This window comes from Arachis ipaensis, chromosome B6 (genome assembly GCF_059453495.1).
Source record: "Arachis ipaensis isolate K30076 ecotype BB chromosome B6, ASM5945349v1, whole genome shotgun sequence".
Lineage (NCBI taxonomy): Eukaryota > Viridiplantae > Streptophyta > Magnoliopsida > Fabales > Fabaceae > Arachis > Arachis ipaensis.
This window is the reverse complement of record NC_142441.1, coordinates 50427935-50439049: the sequence shown is the minus strand read 5'-3', so window position 1 is coordinate 50439049 and position 11115 is coordinate 50427935. Positions and strand designations below refer to the sequence as shown.

Here is an 11115-nt window from a genome sequence, read left to right as displayed (position 1 = left end):
AATTGTATGGGTCTAGGAAGCTATTTGGATGCCTCAGTAAGAATTCGGATTGCTTTCCACCCGGTTAGAACAAAGATGGTCAACAAGAAGACGGGTGCAAAAGCAAGGTTTGGGACCCCGGAATTCAATCTAGCAATCAACACTCTTGGGGCCTTGTCACTTGCTTTAACTTCCTTGATGGCTTTATGCAACTAGTGTGGGATCCCGGAGCCCATTGGAATCACAAACATTGGTGGAGATTCCTGGATGAGTTCAAGCATAAGCCACAATAACAGGGAGCTGTCCAAATGTCCAACTTAAGGACTTTAACTAAAAGTGCTAGGTGGGAGACAACCCACCATGGTATGATCATTCTTTTTCAGTATTAGTTTTATTTTATTTTGTTTTATTCTTAGTTTTATTTTATTTTATTTTTCCTGGTGATTTATTCATCATGCCTGCATTAGCATCTGCATTTTGCATTCTGCATACTGCATAAAAAAAATCGCACGCGATGCGCAAGCGTCGCTGACGCGTCCGCGTCATAAGTGCTTTCGAAACAAGAAGAAAAGAAGCAGAGTGTCACGCGAGAGCATGGTTGGAGGCGTGCCTTAAGGCACAAGAATACGCACACGACGATGTCAATGACGCATCCGCGTCATTTTGAAAATGAGCCTCCCACGTGTCCGTGTCACCCCCGCGAACGCGTGGCCCTGCAAAATCGACGTAAAGAGGTATATGGCAGAGAGTTATGATTGAGCTGGGCTGGAATGGTGCTAGAAGCATGGTGCACGAAATTGTGATCTCTGGTAATGGCTCCAAAAACTTGGTGCTCTAATCTCAATTCATAATTTGTCACAACTTCGATACAACTAACCAGCAAGTGCACTGGGTCGTCCAAGTAATAAACCTTACGTGAGTAAGGGTCGATCCCACGGAGATTGTTGGTATGAAGCAAGCTATGGTCACCTTGTAAATCTCAGTCAGGCGGATAATAATTGATTATGGAGTTTTCGAAAATAATACTAATTAAACAGAAAATAGTGATAGAAACACTTATGTAATTCATTGGTGAGAATTTCAGATAAGCGTGTAGAGATGCTTTCGTTCCTCTGAATTTCTGCTTTTCCGCTGTCTTCATCCAATCAGTCTTACTCCTTTCCATGGCTGGCTTTATCCAAGGGCATCACCGTTGTCAATGGTTACATCCCCTCCTCTTGTGAAAATGGTCCAAATGCTCTGTCACAGCACGGCTAATCATCTGAGGTTCTCGATCATGCTGGAATAGGATTCACCCTCCTTTTGCGTCTGTCACTACGCCCAGCACTCGCGAGTTTGAAGCTCGTCACAGCCATTCAATCCCAGAATCCTACTCAGAATACCACAGACAAGGTTTAGACTTTCCAGATTCTCATGAATGCCGCCATCAATCTAGCTTACACAACGAATATTCTGATTAAGAGATCTAAGAGATAATCATTCAATCGAAGGTAGAATGGAAGTGGTTGTCAGGCACGCGTTCATGGGGAATGATGATGATTGTCACGTTCATCACATTCAGGTTGAAGTACGAATGAATATCTTAGAAGCGGAATAAGTTGAATTGAATAAAAAACAGTAGTACTTTGCGTTAATCTTTGAGGAACAGCAGAGCTCCACACCTTAATCTATGGAGTGTAGAAACTCTACCATTGAAAATACATAAGTGAAAATCGAGTTCATTGGTCTCGGCCCCAGAGGGGAACCGGAGTAACCAAGACTCTATGATCCGAAGATAAAACTCAGGATGTCTAATACAATAATAAAAAGTTCTATTTATAATAAACTAGCTACTAGGGTTTACAGAAGTAAGTAATTGATGCATAAATCCACTTCCGGGGCCCACTTGGTGTGTGCTTGGGCTGAGCTTGAATGTTACACGTGCAGAGGCTCTTTCTGGAGTTGAACGCCAGGTTGTAACATATTTCTGGCGTTTAACTCTGGTTTGTGACTTGTTTCTGGCGTTTAACTCCAGACAGCAGCATAGAACTGGCGTTCAATGCCCTTTTACGTCATCTAAACTCGTTCAAAGTATGGACTATTATACATTTCTGGAAATCCCTGGATGTCTACTTTCCAACGCAATTCAAAGTGCGCCATTTTGAGTTCTGTAGCTCCAGAAAATCTACTTTGAGTGTAGGGAGGTCAGAATCCAACAGCATCAGCAGTCCTTCTTCAACCTCTGAATCTGATTTTTGCTCAAGTCCCTCAATTTCAGCCAGAAAATACCTAAAATCACAGAAAAACACACAAACTCATAGTAAAATCCAGAAATGTGAATTTAACATAAAAACTAATGAAAACATCCCTAAAAGTAACTAGATTCTACTAAAAATATACTAAAAATAATGCCAAAAAGCGTATAAATTATCCGCTCATCATAACACCAAACTTAAATTGTTGCTTGTCCCCAAGCAACTGAAAATCAATTAGGATAAAAAGAAGAGAATATACTATAAATTCCAAACTATCAATGAAACATAGCTCCAATCAGATGAGCGGGACTTGTAGCTTTTTGCCTCTTGAATAGTTTTGGCATCTCACTTTATCCATTGAAGTTCAGAATGATTGGCACCTATAGGAACTCAGAGTTCAGATAATGTTATTGATTTTTCTAGTTCAGTATGTTGATTCTTGAACACAGCTACTTTATGAGTCTTGGCCGTGGCCCTAAGCACTTTGTTTTCCAGTATTACCACATGATACATAAATGCCACAGACACATAATTGGGTGAACCTTTTCAGATTGTGACTTAGCTTTGCTAAAGTCCCAAATTAGAGGTGTCCAGGGTTCTTAAGCACACTCTTTTTTTTTTTGCTTTGGACCTTGACTTTAACCGCTCAGTCTCAAGTTTTCACTTGACACCTTCACGCCACAAGCACATGGTTAGGGACACCTAAGTTTAGCCGCTTAGACCAGGATTTTATTCCTTTAGGCCCTCCTATCCACTGATGCTCAAAGCCTTAGGATCCTTTTTATTGCCATTGCCTTTTGGTTTTAAGGGTTACTGGCTTTTTGCTCTTGCCTCTTGGTTTTAAGAGCTTTTGGCTTTTTCTGCTTGCTTTTTCTTTTTTTCTTTCTATTTTTTTTCGCTATTTTTTTTTTGCAAGCTTTGTTCTTTGCTGCTTTTTCTTGCTTCAAGAATTATTTTTATGATTTTTCAGATTATCAAATAACATGTCTCCTTATCATCAATATTTCAAAAGCCAACATATTTAACATTCTTAAACAACAACTTCAAAAGACATATGCACTGTTCAAGCATTCATTCAGAAAACAAGAAGCATTGTCACCACATCAATATAATTAAACTAAGTTCAAGGATAAAGTCGAAACTCATGTACTTCTTGTTCTTTTGAATTAAAACAGTTTTCATTTAAGAGAGGTGATGGATTCATAGGATATTCATAACTTTAAGACATAGTTACTAACTACTAATGATCATGTGATGAAGACATAAACATAGATAAGCACTTAACATAGAAAATGAAAACCAGAAAGTGAGAACAAGGAATGAGTCTATCTTAGTGATGGTGGCGTTTTCTTTCTGAGGAACCAATCATGTCCTTGAGCTCTTCTATGTCTCTTCCTTGTCTTTGTTGCTCCTCCCTCATTGCTTTTTGATCTTCTCTTATTTCATGAAGGATGATGGAGTGCTCTTGATGTTCCACCCTTAATTGTCCCATGTTGGAACTTAATTCTCCTAGGGAGGTGTTGATTTGCTCCCAATAGTTTTGTGGAGGGAAATGCATTGGAGGCATCTCCGGGATCTCATGGTGATGAGCTTCATGCGCCTCTTGAGCTCCATGAATGGGCTCTCTTGCTTGCTCCATCTTTTTCTTAGTGATGGGCTTCTCTTCCTCAATGGGAATGTCTCCTTTTATGAAAGCTCCAGCTGAGTAACATAGATGGCAAATAAGATGAGGAAAAGCTAGCCTTGCCATGGGGGAGGACTTTTCGGCTATTTTGTAGAGTTCAAGGGAGATGACTTCATGAACTTCTACTTCCTCTCCAATCATGATGCTATGGATCATGATGGCCCGATTCACAGTAACTTCAGATCGGTTGCTAGTGGGGATGATGGAGCGTTGGATGAATTCCAGCCATCCTCTAGCTTTAGGCTTGAGGTCCAGTCTTCTTAGTTGAACCGGCTTGCCTTTGGAGTCAATCTTCCATTGAGCTCCTTCCACACATATGTCCATGAGGACTTGGTCCAACCTTTGATTAAAGTTGACCCTTCTAGTGTAGGGGCGTGCATCTTCTTGCATCATAGGCAAGTTAAACGCCAACCTCACATTCTCCGGACTAAAATCTAAGTATTTCCCCCGAACCATTGTAACATAATTCTTTGGATTCGGGTTCTTACTTTGATCATGGTTCCTAGTGATCCATGCATTGGCATAGAACTCTTGAACCATTAGGATGCCGACTTGTTGGATGGGGTTTGTTAGAAATTCCTAGCCTCTTCTTTGGATTTCATGTCGGATCTCTGGATACTCATTTTTCTTGAGTTTGAAAGGGACCTCGGGGATCACCTTCTTCTTGGCCACAACATCATAGAAGTGGTCTTGATGAGCTTTGGAGATGAATCTTTCCATCTCCCATGACTCGGAGGTGGAAGCTTTTGTCTTCCCTTTCCCTTTTCTAGAGGATTCTCCGGTCTTGGGTGCCATCAATGGTAATGGAAAAACAAAAAGCTTATGCTTTTACCATACCAAACTTAAAATTTTGCTCGCCCTCGAGCAAGAAAAGAAAGAATATATGAAGAAGAAGAAGAAATAGAGGAGAGGGAGAAGGGGTTGTGTTTCGGCCAAGAAAGGGAAGAGAGGTGTGTGTTGTGTGAAAATGAGGAGTAATGGAGGGCTATATATAGGGAAGGAGGGGGGTGAAGGTTTCGGCCATATAGGGTTTGGGTGGGAAATTGATTTTGAATTTTGAAGGTAGGTGGTGTTTATGAGGTAGGTTTATGGGGAAGAGTGGATGGATGTGAGTGGTGAAGAGGTGATGGGGAAGAGAGATTGAGGTGATTGGTGAAGGGTTTTGGGGAAGAGTGTATATGGGATTGTGTGAAAGAGGGATGAGAAGAAGTGAGTGGAGGTAGGTGGGGATCCTGTGGGGTCCACAAATCCTGAGGTGTTCACGGATTTACAACCTTGCACCAAATTAGGCATGCAAAATGCCCTTGCACACAACTCTGGGCGTTCAGCGCCAGATTGGTGCTTGTTCTGGGCGTTGAACGCCCATTTGTTGCCCATTTCTGGCGTTGAACGCCAGAACCATGCTTGTTCTGGGCGTTCAGCGCCAGCTCTTCTCCAGGGTGCATTTCTGGCGTTGAAACGCCCAGATGCTTCCCATTTCTGGCGTTCAGCGCCAGAACCATGCTCTGTTCTGGCGCTGAACGCCCAAAACATGCTTCTTACTGGCGTTTAAACGCCAGTAAGGTCTTCCTCAAGGGTGTGATTTTTCTTCTGCTATTTTTTATTCTGTTCTCAAATTTTTGATTTATTTTGTGACTCCACATGATCATGTACCTATAAAGACATATAACTAATAAAAATATAATTAAATAAAAATTGGGTTGCCTCCCAACAAGCGCTTCTTTAATGTCAATAGCTTGACAGTAGGCTCTCATGGAACCTCACAGATGTGCAGAGCTTTGTTGAGACCTCCCAACACCAAACTTAAAGTTTAGATATGGGGGTTTGACACCAAACTTAGAGTTTGGTTGTGGCCTCCCAACACCAAACTTAGAGTTTGACTGTGGGGGCTTTGTTTGACTCTGCTTTGAGAGAAGCTTTTTATGCTTCCTCTCCATGGATGCAGAGAGAGATCCTTGAGTTGTAAACACAAGGTTGTCCTTATTTATTTGAAGGATCAATTCTCCTCTGTCCACATCAATCACAGCTCTTGCTGTGGCTAGGAAGGGTCTTCCAAGGATGATGAATTCATCCTCATACTTCCCAGTATCTAGGACTATGAAATTAGCAGGGATGTAAAGGCCTTTAACCTTTACTATCACGTCCTCTACTTGTCCATAAGCCTGTTTTCTTGAATTGTCTGCCATCTCTAGTGAGATTTTAGTGGCTTGCACCCCAAAGATTCCCAGTTTCTCTATTACAGAGAGGGGCATGAGGTTTATTCCTGAACCAAGGTCACACAGAGCCTTAAAGATCATGGTGCCTATGGTACAAGGTATTAAGAACTTTCCAGGATCCTGTTTCTTCTGAGGCAATGTCAGTTGATCCAGATCACTCAGTTCATTAGTGAACAAGGGAGTTTCATCTTCCCAAGTCTCAATCCCAAATAATTTGGCATTCAGCTTCATGATTGCACCAAGAAACTTGGTAACTTGCTCTTCAGTAACATCCTCATTCTCTTCAGAAGAGGAATACTCATCAGAGCTCATGAATGGCATAAGGAGGTTTAATGGAATCTCTATGGTCTCTAGATGAGCCTCAGATTCCTTTGGTTTCTCAGAGGGAAACTCCTTATTGATCACTGGACGTCCCAGGAGGTCTTCCTCACTGGGATTTACGTCCTCTCCTTCCCTTGCAGGTTCGGCCATGGTGCTTATGTCAATGGCCTTGCACTCTCCTTTTGGATTTTCTTCTGTATTGCTTGGGAGAGTACTAGGAGGGATTTCAGTGATCCTTTTACTCAGCTGGCCCACTTGTGCTTCCAAATTTCTAATGGAAGACCTTGTTTCATTCATGAAACTCACAGTGGCCTTAGATAGATTAGAGACTAAGTTTGCTAGATTAGAGGTATTTTGTTCAGAGTTCTCTATTTGTTGCTGAGTGGATGATGGAAAAGGTTTACTATTGTTAAACCTATTTCTTCCACCATTATTAAAGCCTTGTTGAGGCTTTTGTTGATCCTTCCATGAGAGATTTGGATGATTTCTCCATGATGGATTATAGGTGTTTCCATAAGGTTCACCTAAGTAATTCACCTCTGCTATTGCAGGGTTCTCAGGATCATAAGCTTCTTCTTCAGAAGATGCCTCTTGAGTACTGTTGGATGCAGCATGCATTCCATTCAGACTCTGAGAAATCATATTGACTTGCTGAGTCAATATTTTGTTCTGAGCCAATATGGCATTCAGAGTATCAATTTCAAGAACTCCCTTCTTCATAGGCGTCCCATTATTCACAGGATTCCTTTCAGAAGTGTACATGAACTGGTTATTAGCAACCATGTCAATGAGTTCTTGAGCTTCTGCAGGCGTTTTCTTTAGGTGAATGGATCCACCTGCAGAAGTATCCAATGACATTTTTGATAGCTCAGATAAACCATCATAGAATATATCCAGGATGGTCCATTCTGAAAGCATGTCAGAAGGACACTTTTTGGTCAGCTGCTTGTATCTTTCCCAAGCTTCATAGAGGGATTCACCTTCTTTCTGTCTGAAGGTTTGAACATCCACTCTAAGCTTGCTCAGCTTTTGAGGAGAAAAAAACTTGGCTAAGAAAGCCGTGACCAGCTTGTCCCAAAAGTTCAGGCTATCTCTGGGTTGAGAATCCAACCACACTCTAGCTCTGTCTCTTACAGCAAAAGGGAAAAGCATAAGCCTATAGACCTCGGGATCAACCCCATTGGTCTTAACAGTATCACATATCTGCAAGAATTCAGTTAAGAACTGAAAAGGATCTTCAGATGGAAGTCCATGAAACTTGCAGTTCTGCTGCATCAGAGAAACTAGCTGAGGTTTCAGCTCAAAGTTGTTTGCTCCAATGGCAGGAATGGAGATGCTTCTTCCATGTAAATTGGAATTAGGTGCAGTAAAGTCACCAAGCATTCTCCTTGCATTATTATTATTTTCGACTGCCATCTCCTCTTCCTGTTCGAAAATTTCTGAAAGGTTCTCTCTGGATTGTTGTAATTTAGCTTCTCTTAGTTTCCTCTTCAGAGTCCTTTCAGGTTCTGGATCTGCTTCAACAAGAATATTCTTGTCCTTGCTCCTGCTCATATGACAAAGAAGGGGGCACAGAAAAAATAATAATAATAATAATAGGGATCCTTTATACCACAGTATAGAAGTCCTTGTGTGAGTTGAAGAAAAGAAGAAGAAAATCTGAACTCAGAGAGAGAGGGTTCGGATTTTTGGGGAGTGATGGAGAGATGTTAGTAGATGAATAAATAAAATAGAATAAGATGAGAGAGGGAAAATTTCGAAAATAATTTTTTGAAAAAGAGTTAGTGATTTTTGAAAATAGTTTTTGAAAAAGGTTAGTAATTTTCAAAAATAAAAAATCAAAAATTAAAATAATTAGTTAATTAAAAAGAATTTTTGAAAAAGAGGGAAGATATTTTCGAAAATTAGAGAGAGAGAGAGAGAGTTAGTTAGGTAGTTTTGAAAAAAGATAAGAAACAAACAAAAAGTTAGTTAGTTAGTTGAAACAAATTTGAAAATCAATTTTGAAAAAAAAATAAGAAGATAAGGAGTTAGAAAAGATATTTTAAAATCAAATTTTGCAAAGGATAAGATAAGAGGATATTTTTGAAAAGATATGATTGAAATTAGTTTTGAAAAAGATTTGATTTTAAAAATCACAATTAATGACTTGATTCACAAGAAATCACAAGATATGATTCTAGAACTCAAAGTTTGAATCTTTCTTAACAAGCAAGTAACAAACTTGAAATTTTTGAATCAAAACATTAATTGTTGAAGATATTTTTGAAAATATGATGTAAAATTAAGAAAAAGATTTTTGAAAAATATTTTTGGAATTTCGAAAATAGATAAGAAAAATGAAAAAGATTTGATTTTTGAAAAAGATTTTGAAAAAGATAAAATTTGAAAATTTGATTTGACTCATAGAAAACAACTAGATTTTAAAAATTTTTGAAAAAGTCAACTCAAATTTTCGAATTTTATGAGAGAAAAAGCGAAAGATATTTTTTTGATTTTTGAATTTTTTTTTTATGATGAAAGGGAAAAACATGAAAAAGATGCAATGCATGAAATTTTTAGATCAAAACAATGAATGCATGCAAGAATGCTATGGATGTCAAGATGAACACCAAGAACACTTTGAATGTCAAGATGAACATCAAGAACTTATTTTTGAAAATTTTTATATGCAAAGAAAATATGCAAGACATCAAACTTAGAAATCTTTCATGTTTAGACTCTATGGATGCAAGAATGCACATGAAAAATAAGAAAAGATGCAAAACAAGAAAACATCAAGATCAATCAAGAAGACTTACCAAGAACAACTTGAAAATCATGAAGAACACCATGAATGCATGAATTTTTCGAAAAATGCAAGATGAATATGCAATTGACACCAAACTTATAACATGACACATGACTCAAACAAGAAACATGAAATAATTTTTTATTTTTATGATTTTTTTTATTTTTTTGGATTTTTGTATATATATATATATTTTTTTTTTCGAAAATCATTTTGAAAAAGAAAAATAAGGATTCCAAAATTTTTAATATGAATTCCAGGAATCTTATGCTCTTTAGTCTAAAGCTCCAATCAAAGGATCAGGCATGGCTTAATAGCCAGCCAAGCTTTAATAAAAATATGAGTGTAATTCATTCAATTTTAAGCCAAAACTTCTGTCCAAAAGAATTTAGACATGGTTTTATAGCCAGCATGCTTCAACATGCTTCATGAAACTCTAGAATTCATTCTTAAAAATTCTGAAGAAAAATATATTTTTGAAAATATTTTTATTTTTCTTTTTTCGAAAACAAAAGAAAAATTTTTGAAAGATTTTTGAAAACTTTTTGAAAAGAAAACGAAAAGAAAGTTACCTAATCTGAGCAACAAGATGAACCGTCAGTTGTCCAAACTCGAACAATCCCCGGCAACGGCGCCAAAAACTTGGTGCACGAAATTGTGATCTCTGGTAATGGCTCCAAAAACTTGGTGCTCTAATCTCAATTCATAATTTGTCACAACTTCGATACAACTAACCAGCAAGTGCACTGGGTCGTCCAAGTAATAAACCTTACGTGAGTAAGGGTCGATCCCACGGAGATTGTTGGTATGAAGCAAGCTATGGTCACCTTGTAAATCTCAGTCAGGCGGATAATAATTGATTATGGAGTTTTCGAAAATAATACTAATTAAACAGAAAATAGGGATAGAAACACTTATGTAATTCATTGGTGAGAATTTCAGATAAGCGTGTAGAGATGCTTTCGTTCCTCTGAATCTCTGCTTTCCCGTTGTCTTCATCCAATCAGTCTTACTCCTTTCCATGGCTGGCTTTATGCAAGGGCATCACCGTTGTCAATGGTTACATCCCCTCCTCTTGTGAAAATGGTCCAAATGCTCTGTCACAGCACGGCTAATCATCTGAGGTTCTCGATCATGCTGGAATAGGATTCACCCTCCTTTTGCGTCTGTCACTACGCCCAGCACTCGCGAGTTTGAAGCTCGTCACAGCCATTCAATCCCAGAATCCTACTCGGAATACCACAGACAAGGTTTAGACTTTCCAGATTCTCATGAATGCCGCCATCAATCTAGCTTACACCACGAAAATTCTTATTAAGAGATCTAAGAGATAATCATTCAATCAAAGGTAGAACGGAAGTGGTTGTCAGGCACGCATTCATGGGGAATGATGATGATTGTCACGTTCATCACATTCAGGTTGAAGTACGAATGAATATCTTAGAAGCGGAATAAGTTGAATTGAATAAAAAATAGTAGTACTTTGCATTAATCTTTGAGGAACAGCAGAGCTCCATACCTTAATCTATGGAGTGTAGAAACTCTACCGTTGAAAATGCATAAGTGAAAATAGAGTTTATTGGTCTCGGCCCCAGAGGGGAACCGGAGTAACCAAGACTCTATGATCCGAAGATAAAACTCAGGATGTCTAATACAATAATAAAAAGTTCTATTTATAATAAACTAGCTACTAGGGTTTACAGAAGTAAGTAATTGATGCATAAATCCACTTCCGGGGCCCACTTGGTGTGTGCTTGGGCTGAGCTTGAATGTTACACGTGTAGAAGCTCTTTCTGGAGTTGAACGCCAGTTTGTAACGTATTTCTGGCGTTCAACTCTGGTTTGTGACTTGTTTTTGGCGTTTAACTCCAGACAGCAGCGTAGAACTGG

The 11115-nt window shown here is 38.8% G+C and overlaps 1 non-coding gene across 1 annotated transcript; it reads left to right on the top strand.

The window, feature by feature from the left end:
* Positions 1–7346: 7346 nt before the first annotated feature.
* LOC148555518 (small nucleolar RNA R71) lies at positions 7347–7454 on the top strand. Its single transcript, XR_015888015.1, has one exon. It is a non-coding gene; the product is annotated as a small nucleolar RNA R71 (small nucleolar RNA).
* Positions 7455–11115: the final 3661 nt, after the last annotated feature.